This window comes from Somniosus microcephalus, chromosome 6 (assembly GCF_052327205.1).
Source record: "Somniosus microcephalus isolate GS21.2 chromosome 6, FLI_Smic_1.0, whole genome shotgun sequence".
Classification (NCBI taxonomy): domain Eukaryota; kingdom Metazoa; phylum Chordata; class Chondrichthyes; order Squaliformes; family Somniosidae; genus Somniosus; species Somniosus microcephalus.
This window is the reverse complement of record NC_140992.1, coordinates 275,497,985-275,519,894: the sequence shown is the minus strand read 5'-3', so window position 1 is coordinate 275,519,894 and position 21,910 is coordinate 275,497,985. Positions and strand designations below refer to the sequence as shown.

At 47.2% G+C, this 21,910-nt stretch overlaps 1 protein-coding gene across 2 annotated transcripts in view; it reads right to left on the bottom strand.

Moving 5' to 3' along the window:
• Positions 1-4,600, bottom strand: part of LOC147116727 (cadherin-5-like) — a 97,598-nt gene extending 92,998 nt beyond the window's left edge. For both annotated transcript variants that reach the window (XM_085991849.1, XM_085991850.1), the window contains exon 1: positions 4,419-4,600. The gene's annotated coding sequence lies outside the window, so the exon portion shown is untranslated. The remainder of the gene's footprint in view (positions 1-4,418) is intronic.
• Between the last annotated feature and the right edge of the window lie 17,310 nt (positions 4,601-21,910).

Genomic DNA, 21,910 nt, shown 5'->3' with positions numbered 1-21,910 from the left:
ATTCTCATCCAGAAGAGAACAGCTGTCAGTATGCCAGGGGATAGTGATGTGTGGATCCAGAGTGGTGATTCCACCCAAGTTAAGGGAGAGAGTGCTAAATGAGCTCCATGAAGGTCATCTGGGGGGAGTGAAAATGAAAAGCCTTGCTAGGGCTTATGCGTGGTGGCCGGGAATCGATCAACAAATCGAAGACCTAACTAAGAGCTGCTTAGGATGCCAGAAGGTCCAAAATGCACCACCACATGCCCCTCTACACCCATGGGAGTGGCCCGCCTCTCCATGGCAACGGGTGCATATTGATTTCGCTGGTCCATTCATGGACTCAATGTTCTTAATAGCAGTGGATGCTCATTCAAAGTGGCCTGAGGTGATAAAAATGTCTTCAACCACTACGGAGAAAACGATTGCAGTCCTACGGACCATATTTGCCAGAGACGGTTTGCCAGAGCAGATTTGCTCTGATAATGGACCACAGTTTGTGTCCGACGAGTTCCAAAAATTCATGAAAAGGAATGGGGTAAGGCATTACACATCCGCCCCGTATCATCCAGCCACAAATGGATTGGCTGAGAGGTTCGTACAAACCTTTAAGAAGGCGATAAAGGCCATGTGCGACGATGAAATTCCACTACAGCATAAGATGGACAATTTCTTATTAGCCTACCGAAACGCGACACATGCAGTTACCAACCAGACCCCGGCCATGATGTTCTTTAACCGAAGGTTGAGATCTCGTCTGGACTTGCTCAGACCAAATGTGCGAAGAAATGTTGAGGACAAACAATTCTAGCACATCAACGAGAAGCCGACAAGGAGCTTCAATGTAGGGCAACCAGTCTTGGCCCGTGACTATCGAACAGAGAAGTGGCAACCCGGAACGATATGTACAAGGCAGGGGCCATTAATGTACACAGTGGATGTCGGGGAAAACATTGTGAGATGCCACGTCGATCAGATCTTAGCGTCACAGGAACGCGTCAACCCCATGTCTCGAGTACCTGGGGATGAACCCGACATACCGGTAGCATCTACTTCAGACCCAGTAGCAGTGGAACCCGATGAACTACCCGATGAAAAGGGGTCAGAATCGCCTCTGCACCAAGAACAAGAACCTCCGGAAAGGCGCTATCCCGAAAGGGTCAGGAAGCCGCCCCAAAGACTGAATCTATAAATGGACTTCTGTTGTTTAATGTACATGTTGAAATGTTAATTGTTATTTGAATATTCGGGGTATTACTAATCTAAAAGGGGAGGAATTGTAGTGTATGTGCCTTTAAGTCAGAACTACTTTTACAGCTCCTGTATACTGTAGTACCGGCAGTGACCACACCGGTATATAAGCTTTGCGCATGCCTCTGTACCCCCAGTCTAGAGACTACCCTCCTCCAGTAAAGACCTGTTGTTTGTTAATGTACAGCATCCGTGTGATTATTTAATAATAGCATATCCACTGAACCACGGCTCCAACACTCACCTCCCCCCCTCTGGTTTTGTTGCCAGTTACGTTCAGCAGCTGAGCCATCAGAATTTGCTGGGCTGTGGGGAAAGTTTGGGGGCGAGAGGGAGAATAATTGGAGAGCACTTTCAAAGAGCCCGTGCAGTCATGATGGGCCGAATGGCCTCCTTCTGTGCTGCCTCATTCTAGGATTCTATGATTCTATATCCATTGCCCTTTGGAAAGTTACTATTGAATCTGCTTCCACTGCCCTTTCAGGCAGCGCGTTCCAGATCACAACAACTCGCTGCGTTAAAAAAAAATCTCCCCTGGTTCCTTTGCCAATTCTCTTAAAATCTGTGCCCTCCTGCCAATGGAAACACATGTTTTGCTTGTCAAACTTCAGATGTCACTCTTGGTTGTCACCCTTCACTACATGCAAATTTTGCACCACACTTGCATCTGATTGGATCAAATTTGAACAGTGTTCGGCAACATACCAATCAAGCATGGGAAAAGAAGGCAGATAAAAACAACAACAACTTGCATTTATATAGCATTTTTAACGTAGTAAAACGTCCCAAGGCGCTTCACAGGAGCGATTATCAAACAAATCTGACACCGAGCCACATGAGGAGATATTAGGACAGGTGATCAAAAACTTGGCCAGAGAGGTCGGTTTTAAGGAGCATCTTAAAGGAAGAAAGAGAGGTGGAGAAGCCTAGAGGTTTAAGGAGGGAATTCCAGAGCTTGGGGCCCAGGCAGCAGAAGGCACGGCCGCCAATGGTGGAGCGAAGGAAATCGGGGGATGCTGAAGTGGCCAGAATTGGAGGAGCGCAGAGATCTCTGAGGGTTGTGGGGCTGGAGGAGGCTACAGAGATAGGGAGGGGTGAGAAACTCCCAAAGAAAGGCCACTTTAACGTGTTAGACAATGGCGGGTAAGGATGTCATGAAAAACCACCAATCCAGAATGAACAGGCAGTAAATCAGAGAAAACAATGAAAACATGTTTTGAGAATCTTTTCGACCACCATCTTTGTTGCTCCAACTATTCTAAGCGGTGCTGAGTCAGATAAGGCGTCCACTAACCCAGACACACATTGAAATGAAAAGTGTCAGCAATAATTAGTAGATAATAAGCATGACGTCATAATGGTGCACGTGACTGGGAAAAAAATATTAAACAGGCCAGGCATACTGATCCTTATTGAAGAAGCGAATCTTTGCCATTCTGGTAGTCGCCTTAAAAAAAAGAAAGATTTTCATTTCTATAGCGCCTTTCACGACCTCAGGACGTCTCAAAGCGCTTTACAGCCAATGAAGTGTTTTTGAAGTGTAGTCACTGCTGTAACGTAGGAAACAGAGCAGCCAATTTGCGCACAGCAAGCTCCCACTAACAACATCTGTTTCAGTGATGCTGATTGAAGGATAATTATTGGCCCCAGGGCACCGGGGAAAACTCCCCCAGCTCTTCTTCGGAATAGTACCACGGAATCCTTTACGTTCACCCGAGAGAGCAGACGTTTAACGTCTCCTTCGAAAGCTCTACATCTCTATTGGAAACAGCAAGGGGGTGGGTAAGTACTAGTCACCAGTTGGACCGAAGAAAACTGATGTTGCTCCAGTTACGGAAAGCCACCAATGATCTCGCTTTGTGATAAGACCCAGAACGCAGCTGATCGTTAAAGCAATCAACTCAAAGGAAACTTTCTCCTTGTGAATTTGGTGCTCAACTAGGGATGAGAAAGTTTACGCTCGGGAATGGAACGCTTTCCATTTCAGGGAGTCAGTGGAGTGATTACCTCTCTGTAGTGAACTTGTTCTTAATACATGTCTTCACACTTGGATTAGACATTGGACATAGAGAGGGGACTCCCCGTCCCAAATATCAGTTTCAAACACTCCCAGGGCAGGTACAGCACAGATAAGATACAGAGTAAAGCTCCCTCTACACTGTCCCATCAAACACTCCCAGGGCAGGTACAGCACGGGTTAGATACAGAGTAAAGCTCCCTCTACACTGTCCCATCAAACACTCCCGGGGCAGGTACAGCACGGGTTAGATACAGAGTAAAGCTCCCTCTACACTGTCCCATCAAACACTCGCAGGGCAGGTACAGCACGGGTTAGATACAGAGTAAAGCTCCCTCTACACTGTCCCATCAAACACTCCCAGGGCAGGTACAGCACGGGTTAGATACAGAGTAAAGCTCCCTCTACACTGTCCCATCAAACACTCCCAGGGCAAGTACAGCACGAGTTAGATACAGAGTAAAGCTCCCTCTACACTGTCCCATCACACACTCCCAGGGCAGGTACAGCACGGGTTAGATACAGAGTAAAGCTCCCTCTACACTGACCCATCAAACACTCCCAGGGCAGGTACAGCACGGGTTAGATACAGTGTAAAGCTCTCTCTACACTGTCCCATCACACACTCCCAGGGCAGGTACAGCACAGGTTAGATACAGAGTAAATCTCCCTCTACACTGTCCCATCACACACTCCCAGGGCAGGTACAGCACGAGTTAGATACAGAGTAAAGCTCCCTCTACACGGTCCCATCAAACACTCCCAGGGCAGGTACAGCATGGGTTAGATACAGAGTAAAGCTCCCTCTACACTGTCCCATCAAACACTCCCAGGGAGGTACAGCACGGGTTAGATACAGAGTAAAGCTCCCTCTATACTTTCCCATCAAACACTCCCAAGGAGATACAGCACAGGTTAGATACAGAGTAAAGCTTCCTCTGCACTGTCCCATCAAACACTCCCAGGGCAGGTACAGCACGGGTTCGAAAGAAAGTAAAGCTCCCTCTACATTGTCCCATCAAACACTCCCAGGTCAAGTAAGTTAAATGCAGGATAATGTTCCTTCACTGCCCCAGCAGGATGCCTGATGCCCAGTTTCAGACAATTCCCCATTGATATTTCCATGACACAATAGCCAAGTTGCCCGTACAATTGAATGAAATTCACTCACCTCTTTTTAAATCACTTCGTAGCTGTCCTCAGCAATGCAGCTTACATCAAAAAATAAGGAATATTCAGAGGCAAAAATATCTCACGTAGATTACAGCGACTGTTTATCAGAGTTGACTTTGTGTGGTCGCAATGTTCAGTAAGAATTCCCAGCTTTCCAGAGCGCTTTGTTCCTCTGCTGGTGCTTTAGGGACCCAGCCTGTTTTTGCCATTCACTCATTTCCTGTCATTGTCCAACACGTTTGTCATATCAGAGCTAAGGGCTGAGTGTGTCGGAAACCAGATAAATTGTAGCGTAATTATCCCAAAGTAGCCTCTTGACTTCCAGCGAAATTAATGGCAATCTCAATAATTGTGTTGCATGTCACAGAATAGAACGAGGGAGCTTGCTGTAACATGACCTGCTCGTATAGAGGGAGCGCCAAATCTAATTCAAATAAATGATCATCTGTGGCCATTTCGCTTATTTCTGTGCTTTCAATTTCTCTTTGATTCCTCTTTTAAGGGAAATGGGAAAAGGGATCACTGAGGTGGACTGTGTGGGAGCTGAGTTAATGTCAATAGGGACACAGCCCTTTGCCCTAGGGAGTCTGTCACCTTTGACCTGCGCCAAGCCCCTTGTGTCTGCTCGGGCCAGTAATTCTCCCCAAGTCAATCCCTGATACCATCAGCATTCCCCTTTTGAACCAAATTATTGGAGACGTAAACATAGACAGAAATAACTCTTCAGTAAGCTTTTTAAAAAATATTGTTGATGAGGTTCTCTTGGGATGAATAATATTGACATAAGAGTGAGAAAAAGATAGAAACCGGAAAAGGAAGGTAGGCACAACAAGCCTGGGCCTTTATTGATAAATCAACCCCACCTTCTCACCATATCCCTCAATCCCATCTCTCGCCACATACACATGTAATAGTCTCTTGAACTCATTTAACCAGCTGCTTCAGTGATCTTCCCATATAACATAGCCCTGAACTTGATTACTCTTTGACCCCACTCCCCATGACTTCCCTTCTTGCTTCTAACTTCCTCGTTTTTTAGCTTGCGTCCTCAGACAGTTCGATCCTTCACCACAGTCAGCAATTTGTCCCCGTCAAACTTTCTGTAATTTTTTTGGCATTTACTGCCCATCCCTAATTGCCCTTGAGAAGGTGGTGGTGAGCCGCCTTCTTGAACCACTGCAGTCCGTGTGGTGAAGGTGCTCCCACAGTGCTGTTAGGGAGGGCGTTCCAGGATTTTGACCCAGGCACCATGAAGGAGCGGCCGATATATTTCCAAGTCAGGATGGTGTGTGACTTGGCGGGGAACTTGGAGGTGGTGGTGTTCCCATGCGCCTGCGGCCCTCGTCCTTCAAGGTGGAAGAGGTCGCGGGTTTGGGAGGTGCTGCCGAAGAAGCCTTGGCGAGTTGCTGCAGTGCATCTTGTAGATGGTACAAACTGTAGCCACGGTACGCTGGTGGTGGAGGGAGTGAATGTTTAAGGTGGTGGACTTGAACAATGTTTTTTGAATGTACAGAGTGGACAATAAAAGACAGCGAGCTTCCAAACGGGGGTTGGACCCTGCATTGTATTTATGAAGCAATGGCTCAGTTGAAAGGAATTTGAGGCACGGAAGTTAAGATGATTTCAGAAACGGCCCGTGTAGAGCAACTAAAGTGCACGTCCCTTGGGATGACCTTGCATCTGCTCGGTTCATGATCAGTTCCTGTAACTGACAGCTGAGGGGAAAGGATGTTGATGTGAACATCTTCCATTTGGCTGGCAGTTCAAAAAAGAATGAACAGAAATCACTAAATTCAACTCAAATACAAAGAGAACTCACTTCACACCCTAATGGCTCGTGGCGTAAGATCACACCCAGAGGTCCACTGAGCCAAACATAATTAGAAGGTCCGAGGTTCAACCAGCTGATCTCAGTTGGGGTGACAGTCGGGATTGCTTCACCCATTCCCCAAGTGTCCCCGGGCTAGAGAGAGGTTGGTCAGCCAGAGTTCCTGTTCCTCTGAGTCAGAAGGTCGCGGGCTCGACACCCACTCCAGAGATTTGATCACGTAATCCAGGCTGACACTCCCAGTGCCACTACTGAGGGAGTGCTGCACAGTCGGAGGTGCCATCTTTTGGATGAGGCGATAAACTCGAGGCCCCATCTGCTCTCTCTGATGGACATAAAAGATCCTACTGCACTATTTGAAGAAGAGCAGGCGAATTCTCCCTTGGTCCAAGAGGAAGGTTTTAAAGAGTGTCATAGAAACATAGAAGATAGGAGCAGGAGTAGGCCATTCGGCCCCTCGAGCCTGCTCCGCCATTCAATGAGATCATGGCTGATCATCCAAATTCAGTACCCTGTTCCCGCCTTCTCTGCATATCCCTTAAACCCTTTAGCCTTAAGAAATATATCCAACTCCTTCTTGAATATATTCAATGAATTGGCCTCCACTGCTTTCTTTGGCAGAGAATTCCACAGGCTCACCACTCTCTGGGTGAAGAAATTCCTCCTCATCTCTGTCCTAAATGGCTTACCCCTTATCCTTAGACTGTGACCCCTGGTTCTGGACTCCCCAACCATCGGGAACATCCTTCCAGCATCTAGTCTGTCTAGTCCCATTAGAATTTTATAAGTTTCGATGAGATCCCCTCTCATTCTTCTAAACTCCAGCGAGTACAAGCCCAATCGACCCAATCTCTCCTCATACGTCATTCCTTCCATCCCAGGTATCAGCCTGGTGAATCTTCGCTGCACTCCTTCCATGGCAAGAACATCCTTCCTCAGATAAGGCGACCAAAACTGCACACAATATTCAAGATGTGGCCTCACCAAGGCCCTGTACAACTGCAGCAAGACATCCTTGTTCCTGTACTCAAACCCTCTCGCTACGAAGGCCAACATACCATTTGCCTTCTTAACCGCCTGCTGCACCTGCATGCTTACTTTCAGCGACTGGTGCACAAGGACACCCAGGTCTCGTTGCACTTCCCCTTCTCCCAATCTATTGCCATTCAGATAATAATCTGCCTTCCTGTTTTTGACACCAAAGTGGATAACCTCGCATTTATCCTTAAAGGAGGAAACAGAGCTGGAGAGGCGGAGAGGTTAAGGGAGGGAATTCTAGAACTTATGGTCAAGGCGGACGAAGGCACGGCCGCCAATGGTGGCGTGATTAAATCAGGGATGCGCAAGAGGCCAGAACTGGAGGAGCGCAGCTATCTCAGAGGGTTGTAGGACTGGAGGAGATTACAGAGATAGGGAGGGGGTGACAGGTTTGAACACAAGGTTGAGAATTTTAAATTTGAGACATTGCTGGGCCAGGAGCTAATGTAGGGCAGTGAGCACAGAGCTATTTAAAAGGGTGTCCATGGAGGAGGATCCACACCCTTAAAATTTCCACACATGGCACGTTCCCAGTCTTGTTCATGGAGTCTGGTAGGTTTCCAAGTTGGACCCTTGACAGTTGGCTACAGTGAGCGAAGGGTTAAATGAGTGGGCACTTTACTCCAGTGTGGTCTTGCTTGGTTTTCACACGGGCATTGGAGCAAGGTTAGGAGCAGGACGCTAAATTAACTGCTTATTCATAAATCACGTATAACTTGGCCACCACATGAGGGGAGCTGCTGCCTTCTAACTATTACATTGGACCACGTAAAGGTCCCCAGGTTGCACCTTTCACGTTTACCATCTAAATTACACACAGCCATAATTGTTCAAAAACTGGGTCATGGCCTTCTAAGGAGAACTCTCATCAATCATCTCTCCTGGTTGATCAACTCAAGCAATTACACAAGCAGACGTAAAATACCGCGGATGCTGGAAATCTCAAATAAAAGTAGAAAATGCTGGAGACACTCAGCAGGTCCGGCAGCATCTGTGGAGAGAGAAAAACAACATTTCAGTTCGATGACCTTTCACCAGAATTCTAGTTGATGAGTTCTGGTGAAAGGTCATCGACCTGAGACATTGGGCAGGATTTTCATTGGGCTGTGGAGGCGGGATTGGAGGCGTGTGGGGGGTTAAAATCCCGAAATCGGGGGGCACAAACCCATCCCGCCCCCAACCCACCTCCATGCCAGTTTCAAAGGAGGCGGATACCCGCCCCGCACTGGGACCCGCCTCCCCGAGGCGGGAAGGGGATTAGTGCCAATTAACAGCCTGTTAACAGGTAGTTAACAGACAGTTTTTAGCCTAATCCCTATTTTCATTCTTGAAGTGTGGGGTTCCCGACGGCTCCAAACCACACCAAGTTAGCGAGGCGGACCGTCGGGCTGAAGGGCTTGAAGGGGTCAAGATGTCCGGTGTTCAGGTGAGTGATGGGTGAATGAGTGCAGAGGTACGTGTGTTTGGTGTGTGTAAAGTGTTTAAAGAAGTTTTACTTACCTTTACAGCCTTCCTTCCTTCAGGGAGTCCCTCATCTCACCGTCACAGAAAGCAGAATGGCCGCGAGCTGTCAAAAATTGCAGCCTCAGCTTTCTGTTCTGGAGAGATCTCTAAATCAGCCTGAGAGGAAGGAATTAACTTAGAGTACAGATTGTCAGATTGTCAGCTTCAAAGAGCTGCCAAAAGCTGATATTTCATCTGTCCAAAGGTCTTGACAGGTGAAATATCAATCTGTGACGTCACCTGTTGCCAGGTGGCCCTTAATTGGCCTGCTGAGCCTGCTGGGCGAAAAGTTGTATTCCCGCCTCCTATACCCGCCTCCTCAATGAAAATCCAGCCTGTTGAATCTGTTTCTCTCGCCCCAGGCACTGCCCGACCTGCTGGGTGTCTCCAGCAATTTGTTTTATTTTTAACTCAAGAAATTATGTCAGTAAGGTTAGAGGACCAGGAAGGTCAGGAGAGAATCCGAGGTCAGGTTGAGACAACGTTGTTGGAGGATGCTGGGTAGGTTTGCCAACACTGGTTAGACATAATCCAGGAGGTTTCGTCACATGACTGCATCTTCCAATTGACCCGCCCCCACCCATCCTCATTGGCGCACCGCCCTCCCAGGCCAATCAGAAAGCAAACATATTCTTTGTCACTCAATTGAACAATGTTTGACTGTCAATCAAATGGACATTTTTCCCCCCATTTCTAATATTATTTATTACTAATTTAAAAAAGTGTTCAAAGAGAATGAATCTAATGCCCCTATTATTTTACTCCCCGGGACCCCGTGATGCCCGGTGAGGACCTGGAATTCGCTGCCGACGGAAGTGGTGGAAGCGGAGACTGGATAGGTACTTGAGGGAAATAAACTTGCAGGGCTACGGGGAGAGAGCGGGGGAAAGGGACTGACTGGATTGCTCTAGAGAGAGCCGGCACGGACTCGATGGGCCAAAAGGGCTCCTTCTGTGCCATTATGACCCTATGACTCTATGACTATTTGCAGCAGTGTCCAGGAGATTCATCTTGGAGACTTCTGGACAGTCCTGGATAGTTGGCAACCCCTAATGCCAGGCCATAAGAACATAAGAATTAAGAGCAGGAGTCGGCCATTCGGCCCCTGGAACCTGCTCCGCCATTAAATAAGATCATGGCTGATCATCGACCTCAACTCCACTTTCCCGCCCAATCCCTATATCCCTCGATTCTCCTGGAGTCCAAAAATCTATCGTTCTCAAGCCTTGAATATACTCAATGATTCAGCTTCCACAGCCCTCTGAGGTAGAGAATTCCAAAGATTCCCCACCCTCTGAGTGAAGAAATGTCTCCTCATCTCAGTTTTAAATGGCCGACCCCTTATCCTGAGACTGTGCCCCCTAGTTCTAGTCTCTCCAGCCAGGGGAAACAACCTCTCAGCATCTACCCCGTCAATCCCTTTCAGAATCTTTTATGCTTCAATGAGATCACCTCTCATTCTTCTAAACTCCAGAGAGTATCGGCCCATTCCACTCAATCTCTCCTCATAGGACAGCGCTCTCATCGCAGTGATCAATCTGGTGAACCTTCGTTATACTGCCTCCAAGGCAAGTATATCCTTCCTCAGATAAGGAGACCGAAGCTGTGCCCAGTACTCCAGGTGTGGTCTCACCAAAGCCCGATACAATTGTCGCAAGATTTCCTTACTCATGAAAGTTTCCAAGAGTTGGCAGGGAGTCTCAAGCATGGAAGCGTTAAGGTGATCTGCGTTTGGAAGCAAAGGTTGGTGAGCAGGGGATTTGTGTGTTTTTATGGCTGCGTGGTGAAGCGAGCATTGGGGGAAAGCTGGCAGGCCAGTTAGTCAGTGGATGAGACATGCATTGGGCAGAGAAAAGTCCATCGTTAGAGAGTTTCCAGCTGGGCTTCATCCACTGTGAGAGAATGATTAGTGATTGAATCCATCTCCTTATCACTGCAACCTTGTCCAGCACTGCAACCCATCGAGATCTCTGTGCTCCTCCAATTCTGGCCTCTTGCCAATTTCCATCACTCCACCATTGGCGGCCATGTCTTCAGCAGCCTAGGAAAGTTATGGATCAGTTGGTAGCATCCTCGCTTCTGAGTCAGAAGGTTGTGGGTTCAAGTTCCACTCCAGGGAACTTGAGCAGGAAAATCTAGGTTGACACTCCAGTTGCAGTGCTGAGGGAGTGCTGCACTGTCAGAGGTGCCATCTTTTGGATAAGACACTAAACTAAGGCCCCGTCTGCTCTCTCAGGTGGACTTAAAAAAGATCCCATGGCCACTATTTCGAAGAAGAGCAGGGGAGTTATCCCCGGTATTCTGGGTCAACATTTATCCCTCAATCAATATCACTAAAAAACAGATTATCTGGTCATCATCACATTGCTGGTTGTGGGAGCTTGCTGTGTGCAAATTGGCTGCTGCGTTTCCTACATGACAACAGTGACTACACTTCAAAAAGTATTTCATTGGCTGTAAAGCACTTTGGGATGTCCGGTGGTCGTGAAAGGCGCTATAGAAATGCAAGTCTTTCTTACTTTAGGCCTTAAGCTCTGGAATTCTCTCCCTAAACCTCTCCGCCTCTTTACCTCACCTCCTTTAAGATGCTCATTAAAACCTACCAAGCTTTAGGTCACCAGTCCTAATATCTCCTTATGTGAATCAGTGTCAATTTTTTGTTTGATAATCCCTCCTGTGCAGCGGCCTGGGGCGGGGGCTTACTACGTTAAAGGCGCTATATAAATACAAGTTGTTGTTGAATCGGCAGTCAGAGGAAGCAGCTGTCACAGCTGTTACCATTGGCAACCTCCAACAGGAAACCATTGATGAAGAACTATAAGCAGAGAGAACAAAGAGACTGGGCACCAACGCACATGACCTCCTCTGCTGGAGGTCAATGGTTAAAGGGCATTGGTAGGAGTTTTCAGCCCCTGAGTCCTCATCATCATTTTTTTTTATCCAGTGCGTCAAATGTTCTTTCAATGTTGCAAAAACTCAAAGTGGCAGATGTACGGAGTTATAGAACATAGGAACAGGAGGAAGCCATTCAGCCCCTCGAGCCTGTTCTGCCATTCACTGAGATCATGGCTGATCTGTATCCTGACTCCACCCACCCGCCTTGGCACCATATCCTTTTATACCCTTGTCTGACAAAAATCTATCGATTTCAGATTGAAAATTATTTAATTTTTTAAATTTATTCATTCATGGGATGTGGGCGTCGCTGGCAAGGCCAACATTTATTGCCCATCCCTAGTTGCCCCGTGAGAAGGTGGTGGTGAGCCGCCTTCCTGAACCGCTGCAGTCCGTGTGGTGAAGGTGCTCCCACAGTGCTGTTAGGGAGGGGGGTTCCAGGATTTTGACCCTTTATTAATTGAGCTAGCATCGACTGCTTTGTGTGGGAGAGAGCTCCACACTTCTACCACCTTTTGTGTGGTAAAATCCTGGCTCTAATTTTAAGGTTATATTCAACGTTCCCTATAAGTCGCGCGGCTGCGCAGCTCTCTGCTGGTCCCGCGTAGCCCGGGACCGGCTTTTGCGACGCTAAAGTTCACGCATGCGTGGTATTTTGAATGGGCTGCGCAGCCCCTTAAAGGAACGTGCACCCCCAAAAAAATTACAGGGAACGTTAGTTATGCCCCCTTGTCCTAGACTCCCCCACCGGCGGAAAATGTTTATCTCTATCTACCCTATCAATTCCTTTCAAAATCCTAAAATCCTCCACTCCTTAACCTTCTATATTCCAGGGAATACATGTCTAGTTTATGTAAACGCTCCTCATAATCTAACCCTTGGAGCCGTGACAACATTCTGAGTTACAGAGGGTTAAAGAAACCTGTATCAATTTGGATCAATTCCTCTTGAGTGACAACAGCTTCATGTTGACTGAACACTGTGAGCAATTGGTTGATTATCACAGCTTAATATCTTTCCTATTTCTCCCCATGATCTTCGAACACTCATTTGTTGTATATAAAGAGTTTTTTCTGATTCTAATTCCAGTAGGTCGCTATGTATGTTAAAGTCCATCTGCTGCCCCGATGGAGTTTGCCTGGACTAATTTGAGAAACCATGGCAACCATCGCTTGCCTTTTAGGACAAAATCACACCATTACAGGAAGAATGTAAAAGCAATGGGAAAAAAGGTGCAATGTAGCTGGACCAGAATGTTACCAGGGATTAGGAGCTTGTGTTATAAAAATCACAATCGGTACTGACCCAGATTTAAAGGTGATCCAAGAGAGGTCTTCAAGGCAGTAATGTGAGGGCATGAATCTAAGATAATGGCAGAAAGAAATAATGAGAAAGTTTAGAGAAAATGGAGAGACTGTAGAAGCTGGGATTGTTCTCCTTAGAAACATAGAAACATAGAAGATAGGAGCAGGAGTAGGCCATTCGGCCCCTCGAGCCTGCTCCGCCATTCAATGAGATCATGGCTGATCATCCAAATTCAGTACCCTGTCCCTGCCTTCTCCCCATATCCCTTGATCCCATTAGCCTTAAGAAATATATCCAACTCCTTTTTGAATATATTTAATGAATTGGCCTCAACTGCCTTCTGTGGCAGAGAATTCCACAGGTTCACCACTCTCTGGGTGAAGAAGTTCCTCCTCATTTCAGTCCTAAATGGCTTACCCCTTATCCTTAGACTATGACCCCTGGTTCTGGACTCCCCGACCATCGGGAACATCCTTCCTGCATCTAGTCTGTCCAGACCTGAAAGAATTTTATAGGTTTCGATAGAGCAGAGAAGGTTAAGAGGAGATTAGATGGAAGTGTTCAAAATTATAAAGGGTTTTGATAGACTAAGTGAAGAGAAACTGTTCCCACTGGCGGGAGGGTCGGTAACCAGAGGACACAGTTTTAAGATAATTGGCAAAAGAAATGGAGGAGATGAGGAGAATTTTTTTAACGCGGCGAGTTGTTGTGATCTGGAACGCGCTGCTTGAAAGGACGGTGGAAGCAGATTCAATAGTAATTTTCAAAGAGGGAATTGGATGAATACGTCGAAAGGAAAAATGTGCAGGGCTGTGGGGAAAGAGCAGGGGGGAGTGGGACTAATTGGAGAGCTCTTTCAAAGAGCCGGCACAGGCACGATGGGCCGAATGGTCTCCTCCTGTGCTGTATGATTCCATGAGAATGTACGCAGAGGGTGGAATTGTTGCCCAGAAACCTTTGTCGAAGCAGTGTTCATGGGGTAGATTTCCATCTGCGATGCCAGGGTGCAAAATAATGTCCAGACCGAGCAACAGAGAGAGAAATAACGGGGTGAGGAGGATAGCTTGTCCATAAGCAAACCCACCTGATTTTCCTTCCATTCCCAGCAGCTTAGACTGAAAGGAGAATAATGTCACAACTCCACCATTAGCCCAGATTTGGATATAAGGGCTAATTCTGTAATCCAGACCTCCCAATAGGAAGCTGGCATCACCGAGAGCGAGGGGGGTGGGGGTCGCAGAATCGGAAGCACAATGTCGCAGACCCAATCTCCGACCCGCGCTCCCTTCGAGCAAGCTTTTCCCCCGTCAGGTGCCCGAAAGCGCGGAATTAACCGCGTCCTTCAGATATTGGGGGAGGGTTTCCGCTGCGCTGCTCCAGGTTTTCTTTCAGTGCTATTCGCCCGCAATCGGCCAAACCAGCGCAAAAAATCGAGCAATTTCAAGCGCGGGTTACGTCCAGTGCAAACCGGGTTTCAGCAATATTTTGCGCTGGCTTAAGCCGGCCAGATCGAATGAATCGCCATGCCAAGCTTTTTCTGGCCATTCGAGGAGGCTCTTCAAATTGTTGTTTTTTTTTAGGTGCAAGGGCACTAATAGGCACCTTTTAAACACTTTAAAGTATTTAAAAAATATTTAATTTACTAAGGGACTGAATAGTGGGCACCAATGAAACTAGTAAATGGTTCTGTATGGTGTTTTAAAGTTATTTTCAGTGATTTAAGAGCGGGTTACTCACAGGTGGAGGACTGGGCACGCTGATTAAAAATGTTCGATAGCAAAATACTGCGGATGCTGGAAATCCGAAATAACAACAGAAAATGCTGGAAAAACTCAGCAGGCCAGGCAACATCTGTGGAGAGAGAAATAGAGTCAACGTTTCAGGTCAAAACCCTTTGTCAAGACTGGAAAAACACAGGAAATGAAACAGATTAAAAGGCCAGTTTGGCGGCTGGGAGAGAACAAAAGAGAAGTGAAGAGACATTAAGAGGTATTCAAAACCAGACGAGATGGTGATAGGACTAGTGGAGACAAAAGACGGCTCTAGATTAGGTGTGAAATGCGCTGGCAGAATGGGAGACAGCTGCCATGTGGGAGAGAGAAGAGGGGAAGGGCCAAATCAAAGGTGTGGATAAAAAATAAGTAAAAATGTAATGGGGGCCGCGGTTATGATCTGAAGTTGTTGAACTCAATATTGAGTCCGGAAGGCTGTAAAGTGCCTAATCGGAAGATGAGGTGCTGTTCCTTGAGCTTACACTGAACCTTATGTTTATTTTTTGTGATAAACCCACTTCCAGCCGTATTAATAAAACTGCGCCAGGTTACCGCTCTTAAATACAGCAAGGAATATCTTTTAATACAAAGGAAAAAACAAAACAATTACTTTCTAAAACGCTGCCCGCTTGCGTTGGTTGATGGAAGATTTCACATTTGTGATTGTACAAATGGCTTTGAGCGGAAACTTGAATCACTTCGGAAAACCAGCGCAATATCAAGCCCAATTCGCGCCCAGATTGCCGATTACACTCAAAGCAGAAACTCTTTTCAGGCTATAGTTTGGATGTTTAGAAGGACATCAAAATCAGACAATGAAAGTATTGTCTGTATTCATGAGAGTTTAGAAGAATGAGAGGGGATCTCATTGAAACGTATAAAATTCTGACCGGGCTAGACAGACTGGATGCAGGGAGGATGTTTCCCCTGGCTGGGAGGTCTAGAACGAGGAGTCACAGTCTCAGGATACGGGGTAGGACATTTAGGACTGAGATGAGGAGAACTGTCTTCACTCAGAGGGTGGTGAGCCTGTGGAATTCTCTACCACAGAAGGCTGTGGAGGCCAAGTTACTGAATATATTTAAGAAGGAGATAGATAGATTTCTAGACACAAAAGACATCATCAAGGGGTACGGGGAGAGACCGGGAATATGGTATTGAGATAGAGGATCAGCCATGATCATATTGAATGGCGGAGCAGGCTCGAAGGGCCGAATGGCCTACTCCTACTCCTATTTTTCTAAGTTTCTATTTTTTAATACCCTTCACTTATTGAGCGTTGTTTCTGTTTGTGATATTCCAGCTCCAACAAATGCCCGCTTGCTTTTTAAACCTCTTTGAATCTACTGTTTAAATAAAGAATGCTGGTTTTTTTTGCACTGGGCTCTCTCTCTCTCTCACTCTCTATCTGCGTTGTTGTCAATGTTGCCCTTAAATCAGGGTCAGCCGACAACGCACGCTGTAGGCTTCCTCCTGTCAAAACATAGCCTGGCACAATCTCCAGCTCGCTTTAATTGCTCTTCAATGTGTGGACTCACTGTGGTCAGACACATCACAATAAGAAAGAACTGGCCTTTATACAGCCCCTTTCACGGCCTCAGGACACAAGAACATAAGAATTAGGAGCAGGAGTCAGCCATTCGGCCCCTCGAGCCTGCTCCGCCATTCAATAAGATCATGGTTGATCTTTGACCTCAACTCCACTTTCCCGCCCGATCTCCGTATCCCTCGATTCCCCTAGAGTCCAAAAATCTATCGATCTCAGCCTTGAATAAACTCAGCGACTGAGCCTCCACAACCCTCTGGGGCAAAGAATTCCAAAGGTTCACCACCCTCTGAGTGAAGAAATTTCTCCTCCTTTCAGTCTTAAATGGCCGACCCCTTATCCTGAGACTGTAACCCTTAGTTCTAGGACGTCCCAAAGCGCTTTACAGCCAATGAAGTACTTTTTGAAGTGTAGTCACTGTTGTAATGTGGGTAATGTTGAATCCGTGAATGTTAATGTATGGTATTCTTCAATAAATCGACAGAGACTGCAGAGGAACAATTAACAGGTGTTTACTGGATGCAGGTTACTCAAAAGCTAAAGTACAGATTCCTACTCAGGGTTTATATACCGGTGTGGTCACTACCGGTACTACAGTATACAGGAGCTGTAAAAAGTAGTTCTCCCCTTAAAGGTACATACACTACAATTCCTCCCCTTTTAGATTAACAGTACCATAACATTCATTTAACAATTAACACTTTTAACATGTAACATTAACGGCAAATAGTCCATTTATAAATTCAGTCTTTGGGGCGGCTTCCTGATCCTTTCTGGATAGTGCCTTTCCTGAGTGTCTTGCTCTTGGTGCGGAGGCGATTCTGGCCCCCTGTCGTCGGTTGGTTCATCAGCTTCCAATGCTACTGTTTCTGGGGTAGATGCTACCGGTATGTCGGGTTCATCACCAGGTACGCGAGACCTGGGGTGGACTCTTTCCTGTGACTCTAGGATCTGGTCGACATGGCATCTCACGATGTTCTCTCCAACATCCACGGTGTACATTAGTGGGCCCTGCCGTGTGCATATCGTTCCTGGTTGCCATTTCTCTGTTTGGTAGTCGCGAGCCAAGACTGGTTGCCCTCAATTGAAGCTCCTTGTCGGCTTCTCATTGATGTGCTGGAATTACTTATTCTCAACATCTCTTCGTACATTTGGTTTGAGCAAATCCAGACGAGTTCTCAACATTCGGTTAAAGAACATCATGGCCGGGGTCGGGTTGGTGATTGTATGTGTCGCATTTCTGTAGGCTAACAGGAAATTGTCCACCTTATGCTGCAGTGGAATGTCGTCATCGCACATGGCCCTTACTGCTTTTTTAAAGGTTTGTACAAACCTCTCAGCCAATCCATTGGTGGCTGGATGATACGGGGCGGATGTGTAATGCCTTACCCCATTCCTTTTCATAAATCTTCGAAACTCTTCGGGCACAAACTGTGGTCCGTTATCAGAGCAAATCTGCTCTGGCAAGCCGTTCCTGGCAAATATGGTCCGTAGGACTGCAATAGTTTTCTCCGTGGTGGTGGAGGATATTTTGATCACCTCAGGCCATTTCGAGTGCGCATCCACGGCTATTAAAAACATTGAGTCCATGAATGGACCAGCAAAATCAATATGCACCCGTTGCCATGCAGATGAGGGCCACTCCCATGGGTGTAGAGGGGCATGTGGTGGTGCATTTTGGACCTTCTGGCATCCTGAGCAGCTCTTTGTCAGGTCCTCGATTTACTGATCGATCCCCGGCCACCACACATAAGCCCTAGCAAGGCTTTTCATTTTCACCCCTCCCAGATGGCCTTCGTGAAGCTCATTGAGCAGTCTCTCCCTTAACTTGGGTGGAATTACCACTCGGGATCCACACATCAAGGTCCCCTGGCATACTGACAGCTGTTCTCTTCTGGATGAGAATGCTGGCAACAGTGAGTCGCCATGTGCTAGCCATCCCTTCACCATCAAGTCATATACCCGAGACAGTGTCGGGTCATTTCGGGTCTCCTTCTCTATACCAGCGTTAGTTACTGGCAAGCGTTCAATTATAGTCGAATGAAATATTTCGACAGGATCCACTGCTGGTGCTTCCTCCACAGTAGGTACTGGCAGGCGTGATAGCCCATCAGCGTTTCCATGCTGTTTCGTACCCTTATACTCGATATCATATTGGTGCGCCCCTAGAAAAAGGGACCATCTTTGTAGCCGTTGCGCAGTCATCACCGGAACGCCCTTCTTTGGGTTAAAGATGGAGACAAGTGGTTGGTGGTCAGTCAGCAAGGTGAACTTCTGCCCGTGCAGATAGTGGTTGAACTTTTTCACTCCCCACACTAGGCTGAGGGCCTCCCTGTCAATCTGGGCGTAGTTACGCTCAGCTGAGGTTAGTGACCGAGATGCAAAGGCTACTGGCCTCTCCGAGCTGTTCGGGAATTTGTGCGACAGCACTGCTCCAATGCCATAGGGTGATGCATCACACGCCAGCCGGATTGGTAGTGCTGGGTTGAAATGAGCCAACACCTCTTTTGATGTGATCAATTCTTTGCACTTCTGGAAAGCTCGTTTACATTCGTCATTCCACTTCCATGGTACCCCCGTTTGCAGTAGGGTGTTCAGTGGGTGTAGAACTGTAGACAAATTCGGCAAGAACTTATGGTAGTCGTTCACCAACCCGAGGAACGACCTCAGTTGTGACACATTTTCCGGTGCTGGAGCCTTGACTACTGCGTCAATCTTTTCAGGGGACTTATGTAACCCCTCTTCATCAATAACGTGGCCACAATACGAGATCTGCTTCTGGAAAAACTCGCATTTGTGGCGATTAGCTCGGAGCCCATAATCCTTCAATCTAGTGAGCACCTGCTCCAGGTTGGCGAGGTGATCACTGTAATTTTCGCCTGTGACCAGGATGTCGTCCAAATAACACTGGGTCCCTGGAATCCCTTGCAGGACTTGATCCATTGCCCTTTGCCAAATAGCCGGAGCTGATGCTACCCCGAACACCAGCCGGTTGTATTGGTAGAGACCTTTATGAGTGTTGATTGTGAAGTACTGTTTCGAGGCTTCTTCTACCTCCATTTGCAGGTACGCCTGGGCCAGATCAATCTTAGTGAAGCGTTTCCCTCCAGATAGCGAGGCGAAAATATCTTCAATCCACGGAAGCGGATATTGTACAGTGTGAATGACTGGGTTCACTGTCACCTTAAAGTCCCCACAGATGCGAACCTTCTTTGGTTCCCCAGGCGTATTACTCAACAACCTCTTCATTACAGGAACGATGGGTGTGGCCCACTCGCTCCAGTCCACTTTGGACAGTACTCCTGAACGTTCCAAACCTTCCAGCTCTGCTTCGACAGCTGGGCGGATCGCATAAGGTACCGGTCTGGCCTTAAAAAACTTTGGGCTTGCATTTTCCTTTATTTTGATCATTGCTGTTATGCCTTTTAGTGTTCCGAGTCCCTCCTGGAACACTTCTTGTGCGTCAGTTAGCATTTTTGACAGTCGTCCCGGTGTGATGTCATCATCCTTTTTGGCATCTACAGTCAGTGCTTGTATGGAATGCCAATCTAGCTGTATCTTCCGGATCCATTCACGCCCTAGTAGTGGCGGTCCTCCATCTGGCAATACATATATGTCCATTTTTGGTGTTTCCTTGCCGTTGTATATCACGTTCACCCTTATTTTTCCTTTGGGGTAGACTTTTTGCCCTGTGTACGACTTCAAGACAATCTCTGTATCTCTCAAGGGTATATGTGAGAATAGCCGCTTGTAGTCCCTTTGGTTTATGACTGTTAGGGCTGATCCTGTGTCCAATTCCATTTTCACTTGGACTCCGTCTATCTTGAGCGTGACCCAGATAGTTTGGTGATCCTCCATTTTGATTACATGATGTAGTTTCAGACAACCCAGCTCCTTGCTTCCGGAGTCTGTATCACTTTTCTGTTCGTCTGAACTACTCTCCGTCACCTTATGTACCTTTTTGTACTTCTCCTGTGGAGATTTCTTGCTGCTGGTTTTCTTTCCCGACCTGCAGACACTTGCTCTGTGTCCTACTTTTCCACACTGTCTGCACACTTGGTCCTTGAACCAACAGTCCTTGTGGTCGTGTGTTGTTTTGCCGCAGCGATAACACTTCACTGTTCCATATGACATTTCATTTGTGCCATATTCTTGCAATCTCCGTTGTATCTCTGCAGCGCCCCGTGCGGCTGCTTCGTGTGATACTGCCATGCTGAAAGCCTTGTCCAGCGTAAGATCCTTTTCTGATAGAAGCCGTTTCTGGGTTCCTTCACTTTGAAGCCCACACACAAACTTGTCCCTTAAAGTATCTGCTAGTCCCGTTCCAAACTGGGAGTGTTTCGATAGTTTGCGCAGTTCCGTTAAATACTCAGCATTACTTTCGTCTTTATGCTGGTTCCTTTTGTGAAACTTAAATCTTTCGGCTATCAGCAGCGGCGTGGGGTTTAAGTGGTCCTGTAGGATTACCACTATGCTTTCAAAATCCTTTTCCACTGGCTTCTCTGGGGTTACTAGGTTTCGCAGTAAGCCGTACATTTTTGCACCCATGGAATTCAACAATACCAGTGCTTTCCTAGCATCTGGCACTTCATTCGCCTTGCAGTACACTTCTACACGTTCTATATATGTTGCCCAGTCTTCGACTTCATTGTCGAACGCTGTGACACTGCCACTCTTCTGCATCCTTGGGTGTGGTTAGACTGGCTAAAAATGGCGTCTCCCACGCTCTCCCTTCTTCTCCGCCGGCTCAAAATGGCTTCTCCCGCGCTTCTTTCCTCCCCTGCGGACGCTGCTCAGCCCTTGAAACCCCAGCCGCGCTCTGCGCGTTTTCCCTTCCCTCATTGACGCCGCTCGGTCTTCAACCCCGGCTGCGCCCTGTGCGCTTCACCCTCTCTCTTACCCCGTCGACGCTGCTCGGCCTTTTTGTGTGCCGTCGATCGGCTCCAGCCGCTGCCGTCCGGGAAGGGTCTGCGCCGTACCTGCTGCCAGCCCGCTGTACTGGATCGTCTCGACTGGGGAACCAAGCCCAGCTCTCCACAGCCTCCTCTGCGATGTTCAAGTCCTCTCCGGATGGTCGACGCCCGCACTGGTGGAATCGGCCTTCTTTTACAGAATTGCAGGTAGGTTCGAATCAACTCGTCGCCACTGTTGAATCCGTGAATGTTAATGTATGGTATTCTTCAATAAATTGACAGAGACTGCAGAGGAACAATTAACAGGTGTTTACTGGATGCAGGTTACTCAAAAACTAAAGTACAGATTCCTACTCAGGGTTTATATACCGGTGTGGTCACTACCGGTACTACAGTATACAGGAGCTGTAAAAAGTAGTTCTCCCCTTAAAGGTACATACACTACCGGTAACACGGCAGCCAATTTGCGCACAGCAAGCTCCCACACACAGCAATGTGATAAATGGCCAGAGAATCTGTTTTAGGTGTTGGTTGAGGGATAAATGGCGGCCAAGGACACCGGGAGTTTTTGGCCAGTCCGCCTGTTTCACAAAAACTCAAAAAAAGGGTCAGCGATGAAGAATCACCAGTCAGGAGGTTGGAACTTGCATTTATATAGCGCCTCAGGGTGGCCAAAGTGCTTCACAACTA